Source organism: Amblyomma mixtum, chromosome 9, assembly GCF_055824585.1.
Source record: "Amblyomma mixtum isolate Tamu chromosome 9, ASM5582458v1, whole genome shotgun sequence".
Lineage (NCBI taxonomy): Eukaryota > Metazoa > Arthropoda > Arachnida > Ixodida > Ixodidae > Amblyomma > Amblyomma mixtum.
Window position 1 is genome coordinate 46,061,365 of NC_143020.1, and position 10,318 is coordinate 46,071,682.

General features: G+C 45.6%; 1 pseudogene; it reads right to left on the reverse strand.

Annotated features, from left to right (window-relative positions):
* Positions 1-1,530: 1,530 nt before the first annotated feature.
* Positions 1,531-9,657, reverse strand: LOC149328883 (uncharacterized; annotated as a pseudogene).
* Positions 9,658-10,318: the final 661 nt, after the last annotated feature.

Below are 10,318 nucleotides of genomic sequence, written 5' to 3' on the forward strand. Positions count from 1 at the left end.
ATCCCGGATGATGGCGGGCTGCGCAAAGAAAAAAAAGTAAAACGTTGCTGCCGTTTTCAAGTCCGTTGTTGCAAGTCTTAAACGTGCGCTATAGACTGATTTCTTTTAGGACTGTCCTTTCATATGCTCCTCGAACCATCGTCCAGTGACATTTCATGTTTTCGGAGGCGCACATTGAGACAACGACTTGTCGGCCCTGCGTAATTAAGAACGCATGACCAAACATTAGCGTAAACCACATCCGCAACCAAAACTACAAAAGGATGGTAGAGATTCGCCACACAACCCTCAATCTCTCCCTTACGTGCTTGCTCCTCCGGTGCTGCGCACACCACTATCTGCACAAGCTGTGCAATTGGCCTAACATCGTCTACTCTCTCAGCTAATGTTTATACCAGTAACAAACTGCCCCCTGCAACATTTTCTGAAAGTTCGCTTTCCGTTCTCTCAGTGCTGCGTCCATTATCCTCCCTGAAAATATCTCGACTGCTACACGCCTATCACCCTTTACTCGCTCCATTATTACTCTTTTGCGCCTCCTCATAGTCATTTCACCAGCGATAAGCACAAATGTACGCTCACCCTCCTTTCTAACTCCTGGAATCTGCTTCCTCTTAGTGATTGTGACCTCATTTCTTGGATTCACCTTACTTCCTTTGTCTCCATCGCCTCCAGATTTCCTGGCTGCCACCTGTGAATAGCTGTTCCTGTCCGAGCGTGCTGGACCTACTACCTTATCGCTTTCTATGCCACCGCTTATCCCTCATCACTGTCCATGCTTGACCTAATTTCTGCCTTTCCCTGCTATGCTTGCCTTCTCTTGGAAACCACTCCCTTACTCTAAGAACCAGCGGTTATCTTGCCTTTGCATTACATGACCTTCTCAAGTCCATTCATCCTCTTGTCACTAATCCTTATTATGTCACTAATCCTCGTTTGTTGCCTCACCCACTCTGCCCGCTTCCGGTCTTTTAACATTACACCTATAACTTTCTTTTCTATATCAAAGTGCTGCATATCACTTCTTTTTTTGGTTTTCTCACCTTACCATCTGCGTACCCACTGGATTTTATTTTTCCCTTTCTTTCAGTATCGTTTATTTTTCAGAAAAAGCAGCTCAGAAAACACGTAGACATGTAAGGCGAGACAAGGCAGGGCGCTGACGGGCTCGTCATCTCGTCTTTGTCCACGTCTTGTTTTGCGCTGCTTTTTCTGAAAAATATGCTCCAACGCGCCCAACTCGCCGCATTAATCGTTTATCCATATCTACTCTTACTTTAAGCTCTGCACCATCTGCTATCATTTCTCAGGAACCCCTCGCTTTCGCACTCCCTCCCACTCTTCTATGGATTTTTCCCTGCACAACTATCTCTTTTTTTTTACTTTAATTCCCGGTATTTCTTCCTGCCTTACTGCTCAGTTGTATTCTAGTCTATCTAGATCAGCACAACCAACATACTATGCCACCTGACGCTGCTCCCCATATATGTGGACACACAGCTTTTCAGCCCTGCATGTCGTGCGCGATTGTCAGGGCACCCCGCTTACGGACGGGGGACCACACGTTTCCGCATCTGTGTTCTTTTTTTTTTTTGGTGCCTTGGCCAACTCTGAAAGCAGGACAAAGAGACAAGCATCAGGCCCTACTGAGGACAGGGCGGCTGGTCAGCGTGCTTGGCGGTGTATCGAGACGCCTTCGAGGAGCGCAGTATTCAAGGGGCGGTCTTTATTAACGTCCCCAGCGTAAGCGCTGCCGTAACGAGTAACGGCTTGAAGGCGTGCCGCCAGACGCGGGTGTTGTCATTTGCAACATTCCTCCATGGGTTATCAACAAGAAGTCGGACCTTACGATAGCTTCGCAGGTGACAATATGCACTCGTCGGCGCGTATCATTTTGAAGTCAGGCTCACAGGCAGTATAGACAGTGGAGACACGCTGTATTAACCCGCTGACTGTGCGTGCGAGGGTTCCCTAGGTTTCTGAAGATGGCAGTTTAATAGGTGTGCCTCGAGGACGGGTTTTCGCAAAATCCCCAATGCATGGCAAAGCGACCGTGTTTTGTAAGCTAATGGAAAGTGAAATTGCTGGTGTAGTATTATATGAGGAAGACTTTTCTTTCCAATATGTTCGATCTGCTGTTTCATCCTTTGCCCAAGATGAAATTGAGCGAGCGTTTGGAAGTTAGTCAATTGGTTTTTGTTCCCAGTGAGGTTGGGGCAAAGGAATTAAATAAGGCTGTTTTGGAGTAAGCGATGAATCGTTCCTTCCGGTCTATGGGCGAGACAGTCATCTTTATATAGTTTTCTTCTTTGTTGTTTTGGCGTACAGTTTGATTTCTTGTTTTTAAGCGTATATAAACAGTTGCCTCCCGAACTTGACTTCCAGTTACGTGTTCGAGCAAGTCGAATCTGGAAGACGTTTTACATTCCTTTACCACCATTATTATATCTATATCTTGGTCTCAACAGCACCTAGAGAGAGGAAAGAAAAGTTACAACTACGTCCATGTTCTCAATCATTCCACCTTCCCCAGCCCCAGGATTCCTAATTACTGGGCTGATGCATTTATTTTCACTGCTTTTCTGCTTTATTTCTCATCCGGCTCTCATCACTTCATTATATTGTTAATTAATCGTGAAGAAAGTCTCTCTTATTTTTTCCGCTGCTATGTTCCCATGTGCTCTAATTGAATTCCTTATGGCAATGCTCCAACCGACTCCTAGACATGTATTTTTCTTTTTCCTTGGTAATGTTTACATTTTCTCTTATTTTGATTGTTCCTTTCTGTTCACCTGTGTTTGATTTGTATTCACTTTTTTTGTTGAATTCCAGAGCGCACCGCTCAAATTTTTGTCATGTTTGTCATTTTTGTTCGCCCACCTGCTATGGTCCCTGATGGGACTGGCAGTATTGTAAATAAATAAATAAGACACATACAATCCACATTTGAGTTAGCTGGTATAGCATCATGGAAAAAACATATTGTCCGTTGTTTTGAGTCCGCTATATTTTTTCGATAAAGGCAAGTACTTTTGTGGAAACGTTGGCAAGCACCTGGTGCCCAGTCTCTAATAAGTAGTGAAGTATGAATAAATTAATTTGGAAAAAACATATCTTATCTTCGCTTGAGTTTAGTAATAAAATAATGATAATGCTTTATTCCTCAGTATTTTACAAAGTCATTCCAAGCCCGCTTAAGCAATTAAAGTTGGCCTGTGAGCGGGAATTTGCAGTCAAGCTAGAAACACTGCTCGTAGGAAAGAAAAGAAATCAGAATCAAAGTACCTCCTCGTGAGAAATAAACACAAGCCTTTACACAGTGCACAGTATAGCAGTTACAGTACTCATTATGTGTACTTATACGTATAGGGCACTACAAAAATACAAATAAATGACCTCATGCACGCTAATACACTAATGCAAGATGCACTCATACATGTGTTCACTCATTATAAAATTAAAAAACCTAATATAAGCATAAAACATTAACTCGCTGTTACAAAGTACCATGTTTTTCTTCCGTTTTTAACTGACGATTGTTCTTGAATACTAATCCAGTATGAGTCGGATACAGTGGCCGGATAGTCTGAGAGACCCTGTTTATTCTCGCAATTTCTGGGACGCGAGGAAGGCTAGCCAGAACGTGCCATGGCCCTTGGCGGGCTACGGAGCGGCAGTTCTTTCTACCGACGACGCCCATTTGAGATACTTGGAACTCAAATTTCATTGCAAATTCTGCTCTACGAGCATTTTGGACGTGTCTGGAATGTGAGCTAAATGCTTCCCTTTGTACCAAATGTGTCTTTACTTGGAAGCGAGCACTGGCGCCACCTCGATGCAGCCTCATCCACAGGCTTGAAAACAGCAGGTCTTTGAAACTGCGTAGGTTTCTTGCCTTGCGAGCGTGCAGCTGAAAAAGAAATAAACGAGGACTTAAGTACACCGGCAAAGAAGTAGAAAAAGCACTCAGAAAAGTAGACGGTCGTGGTTGGTTACTGCGTGTTAAATGTTCACTGCTACATTGTCGTAATGGAAGTTACTATTTTCTGAAAAAAGAAGGTGCGCAGTACCGAGTACATATCTAGAAAACGAAGTGGTACGAAAAAATTTGGTTGGTTTGCTTTATTGGGGTTTAATGCCCCAAAGCGACTCAGGCTATGAGGGACGCCGTAGTGAAGGGCTCCGGAAATTTCGACCACCTGGGGTTCTTTAACGTGCACTGACATCGCACAATGCACGAAGTGGTACGAAAATTAAAATGCAGATACTTTTTTTTCTTTTTTTATGCCAGGCGCTTGTAGTAATTCCTTTTCTGTTTAGGGCCACAATAGAAGTTGTGACACAAAGCGTGTATCGATGCGAGGGAACAGTTTGGCACAACCTCAACACCACTATCTGTCCAGTCCGCTTATACCTTCCTGCAGAGGTCCTCTTGCGAAAACACTTCCTTTAAGCGCAATGTCTAAGCTGAAGTTTTCTTGAAAGATGCACCAGAACACTGGCGCCATTTTCACAGAAGGAACCACGCAGAACTTCGACACGCTTTACAATGTTCAATTATGAAAACTCTTCTTCCGCCATTTGCCATTTGGTCCCATCCGCTGTTATTGGTTCTGCTTCCTTCGAAAGTCACTGGGGAATGCCTTGTAGGTGGCCTTTCTTGCAGAATTACGGATATAAGAATACCGCCTCCTATAGACGAAGTTGTGCGGCCTCCGGATAATGACCAAAATTCTGCAGTCTAAGAGAGCTTAGAGCTGGGTTCGTTTATAAAGAAGAGTGGCATTCACGATATCATCAGATAGACATTGAACCTATAGGTGTTAAGCGGTAATGTTTATTTCAATTAAAATGAATGAACAAGTCTCAAAGACATAAATTCAGGTATAATTAAAGCCATCTACTTGTGGTCATTATGGCCAGGAACTAGCACGTGAGCTGAGATTGAACTATTTATTTATATAATTCATTCGAACACTCTAAGTTTCGATTCAGAAAATTACATAGGGGAGAGATAAAGTATAGAACACAAGTCTTTCACACACGCTCAAAAACCTGAAAGCAATGTTTGTGGCACCGATGCGAAAATGGTTAAAAGCGAGCGACCTAAGTGATGACGCTACCCAGGGGTGGTAAAGGGAAGGCAACTTCTGTGCACAAAATCGTTCATGACGACGTCCATGGCGAAAAGAATCATTTTGTTAATGTGTAAAAAAGACGTTGCCGAGCAGAAAAACTTATCATTTGATGTCCCGGCTAAGAGGCGTGCCGCTTTCACGCGTGATTATATAACATAATGACGGTATGCGTCGCCAACCAGCGCTCTCGACAGACCTTGACGGCCACTAATTTTGCGCGGTGTGCACAGCACCGGCTATGTAATGCGCCACAGGTACAAAACGCCATAATGCCTGATATCGAAAGTGGTTTGACTGGCGTCTCGAAGCGCTTTATTGTAGGGTCACACGCGCATATTAAATGACTGTAAATGATTAAGGCCATAAGTTTTTTAATGCCTTTACATTCAGTGTTGGTGCTACACGTCCACATTTAACGTTACTATACGAAAGTCATGATTGCGACAACGCCTTCATTACAGAAAGTTCACCTTAACATAAAAAAATCCAATGAGCACAATATAAAGCAAAGAAATTCAAATGTAATATGAACATTGTTTCGTTGAAAAACGCCGCTTTTCTTACTTGACAACTCTAAATATCTTAACTGCTGGCAAAAACGGGTCCACTCGCACCGAATACAAAGTAGAGGTGCATCAGTTTACTGAAAGTTCATAAACTTTTTGCGACAGCATGGGAAGTTAATATTTATAAAACGAATTACCAATTTTACCGCCATGTAGCATAAATGGCAGCGGCTTAACTCAGCTATGTCAGGATATACGTAGCGAGAGGTACAGCCGCCCAAAGACTTAACACCAATGACGGAAAGCGAGGCCTGGACTGCCGTCAGCGCCACGAAGCGATAGTCATTGGTGCGAGACAATGCTCTCGGTATGTTTTCGGTGGCTTACGATAGCTGGTGCGCAGCTCGCTTTTACTGCTTTTCCGCTTGTGCCCGATCGCCGCGTGGACAGCGCGCTCGTCACGGGGGCGTTTCAGACCTTTTTACTCGCCGATTCAGCCTCCACGGCCCCGGCAACGCTCTTTGCAGTTTTCTTACCGCGGCAGCCAGGAACTGCCCGCTAAACTGCCGCGGTTCGCGCCTTCTATCGTCAGACAGCGCAAACATTCCGAGAGCATTATCTCGCGCCCTATGACTATCGCTTCATGGCGCAGACGCCAGTCCAGGCCACGCATTCCGTCATTCGTGTTAAGCCTGTGGGCGGCTGTACGCGTGCGCTTGGCGATGCGCTCTTCTTTCTGATCCGGTGTCTCCGCATCCATCTTGGCCCTGCGCCGCTCGTTCTTGCTTGCGGGGACGGCTAACTGCCAGTCTACAACCTCGGGGTCCGACGACTCGAGTTTCTCCCGTCTCCTACGCCACACAGCCACACGCCACACTCTCCTTATCCGCCATGACAGTTTTTTTTTTTTCGCCGCCGCATCACCATCATATCTCAGTCGGAGGCGAGCGGCGCGGAGCGCGGCGCACCAGCTGCACGGCTGTGACGTCACTCGGCTCCTCGCGCATGCGCAGAAGTGGCGCCGAAGGCCTCCCACAGCGAAACGGCAAGACTGCGGGTAAGGTAGCTGGTAATGTAGCGGGTAATGTAGCGGGTAATATAGCCAAGAGTATACGCGCTGGTCGGGCGAAACAATTGTAGAGGACGCTGTCGGTCGCGTATGTGAGTAAGGCTAACAGCATTAAATTTATGTCTGTGGCACAGCTAGAATGCCATCAAAATTTAAGGCAGTAAGCACTCAACGGCATTAAATTTGTCAGCGTGTGAGGGAAATTTGCGTTCTCTGGCGATGTACCAGTACAGTAATAAGCGGTGCTTACTGAAGGGTAATGACATACAGACCAGTTATCTTTGAGAACAACGCTGCAGTTGAGAATATCATCGCTACTGAAGTATGAAATGTAACCAAGTATGCTTCCTATGTAGCTTTTAGGCGCATTTAAGAGTTACTTGTTACAGGTTACTTGTTACAGCTCCACAGAAATTGTAAATAACATCCGCGTAATACCACCCATGGGGCGTTAAGTAATTAAAAAGAAACTAAAGTGTACAAAATTTTAAATAGTCGTATTCACAATAATTCACTGCGCAGTAAAGGTATTAGTGCTTTTTCTTGGATGCCCATAGTCATGAAATAAAAGCTACGCTCCAACGTGCATCGCTCGCTCATAGCATTAGGCGCCACTTCCTCCTCTCCATCAAATCTCTTTTGGGGGCGCTGCAGCTGCGAAGGAGGCTTCACGACAAAGGAGTTCACACCGGCATTTCTACTGAGTTACGGTTCAACTGCTTTAGCAGTAAAAAGGGCTCGTGTCATATTATGATGGGAGAAAGAAATGATGTCAAGCTCTCATACCAAAAGTCAATGGGCAGTCAGAAAACTGTCCGTTTCATTACGCGGCACCGGCGCTAGGTAGGAAAGACAACCAATTGAACTGCAACTGCGAACAGCTAGAGAAGCAGCCAAGGCTAATCCACTGCTGGTGGCAGCGTTTGAGCGCACACAATTTTACAAGGAATACCGCTGGCGTTGAAGCTACGGCGTGTGTACGGTGCAGTAACTTTCAAAGGGCTCTTATAGCGCTTAACTTGTGAGCAATAAATGTTATAATACATGCATGGGTTTTGTATAATGAAAGAAACGATGGCTGCCCGCGAAAAATATTCAAACAACGATGTCCAGTGTTCGATACAACCCGGCGCAGCCGCCGTTTGACCACGATAAGCAACTTTTATATTTAGGCACTCTAAAATGGTCCCGACAAAATAAATGCGGTAAGAAACACCCGTGATTTTAATTCTGTTCGTGAACTCAGCCGCAATTCGCGTTTAAATGACTGCTCTTTATTAGGCTGATTATACATGCACCATCTCCTAGCATGAAAAGCTTAAAACACACCTGCACACACAGGTCAATATTACTACAGACGCGTGTGCTTGGTCCGCAGCGTTTCGTTTCATAGCCTTTTCGTAAGTGAGCACATTCAAGGCACGCCATCTTCATTTGCAATGTCGTGCACGTTTTAAGAATGGCTGTTAGTTTTCAATAATTAACCCTCCCGCAACTTTGGCAGATTCCAAGAAAGTATGGTCGCTCATGTCGCAAGACAAAAAAAAAGAAATAATAAAAAATGAATCTAGCTTCAACATAGGCCGGCTTCAATGCAACCACTACCCGGAGTCGGTGTTGAAATAAAAACTAGTGGGGAGACATGAGCTGTGCTTTAAAGGTCAGACGCGATAGTTCAATGGGTCAATGCTCTCTATATACAGAACAGTTTCTTCTTTATTTTACATTCTCCATTTCTGGGAGTACTTGTACCACTCCTGACGATATGGTGCAGTGGGTAAGCATTGCGCCACTGCCCTGCGATGACAGGCGCTCCCAACAATGGGGCTTTTACGACCGGTTGCTCTTGCCGAGCAACGATAGTGTTATTGTTGTTAATGGCTGTTTATTAATCAAAATAAAAATGGAAAGAAAAGATGTTGCTAGCCGCGCCATCGGCCATCAAAACCAGAAGCACCTGAGCTGTGGCTAGAGGGAATAGAAGGACAGGGAGAGGGAAAGAAAGGGGGAGAGACAGTAAGAAAGGATAAGGGTAGGGTTGCATTATACACTATGTACAGGATACAAAAATACAACTGTAGCGACCAAAAATTAATTTAACTAACGCCTCTCATTGTGCGCAGCTTGCTAGCAATCCGATGGAGAGGTTGTGATGACGCAACAAGAATGCGTAACTTGGGCGGCCCATCAGGTTCCTACGTTGCTTCGCTGGTGATCGTGGATTTCTCACTAACGGTCGACAACGTCGACTGCGACACCGGATTTTCTGTGACACAATCTCCCTAATGCAACCGCGTCAAAATGAGATCCTCAAAGACGAGTGGTGTAACTGTCCTTCAGGAAACATAGCCTGTCCGAAGAAAAAAAATTTACCGCAGGGAGATATAAAAAAGCCCTTACCGCTTTGTGGGCCAACGTTGTCGGCGTGAAGTTGGTCCTTGTCAGAGGGCCCCTCTCGAAACACAACTCAATGCTGGTGCCCTCGGCTTCGATGGTCGCCAAAGAGTGTCAGATGCGTCCGTCCAGCAGCAAACGCGGCATCCAGGCTATCGTGAATTCCCTCAAGTACGGTGAAACGATTGTCACCAAGCCCTGCATTCAGAGCGTCCCTAAAGCGATGTTCAATGCTGGCTTCCTCCGTACGGGCTGCTAGTAACGGTAGTCCGGACCACATCGCGATTAAGACGTCCTTATGCTCAACGTGCCTAGTATCTTCTTCCTGGGTGAGCAGACACGCATAGTAGACACCATTCAGAACTCTCCACGTCGTGGTGTCCGTGTAGTTAGGAACGCGCAGGGCGGCTGCAACAGACTCGAAGAGTGTTGGGCAGTCGATGACAAGGTATGCCGCCGCATCCAGCAGGTAGACCCGCCACGCGTGAAATATATTTCGCGGCATGAGCCAACAGTACGTGCGTGCCATGCGGTGCAGGCGCTCTTCCATCGATGCAACATCACTCAGGCAATTGGATATTTTGCTGATAACCACTTCGGGGCGCTCTCTGTCCGCGCTAGAAAGATGGGGCAGATGAGTGGCGAGGTAAGCGAGAAGTTCTCTTTCGTTCAGCCGGCTCAGGTGGCCACGCATTGTCATCAAGTCTCTGGCTGTCATGACGGCAGACGCAGCTTAAACAACGCCGTGCAGTATGGTGATCTATGGTAGAGATGATGCTGACTGCTGTGCAAGGGATGCCAAATTCCAAGTGTCCAGGACGTGGGCCGAAAGATGATTTCTGTGGAACACGTCGCTATGTGAATGAACGGAGAGAGCGCGAGACGCAAATCGAGTCATACACAAAAGCGGAGACCCCCGACTGATTGTTTTGCGTGAAAACGGGGGGCTTATAAAGCCTAGTAATTCTACAAGCAAGAGCACAATCGCAAAGCTAACACGACCCAAGGCATCGATACAAAATACGAGGTTCGTTTTCTTACCCACGTCACAACAGATTAAAAGACTGAGCATGCACTTCTGAAAATGTCGAGCTCTTTGCTTGAAAATATGACAGTGATCAGACCTTCTTACAACGCTTGCCGGAAATACGTTGGCCTTCATCATATCAGTTTCCTTCCTAATCTTAAGCTAACTTGATTTTTTTTTTAAA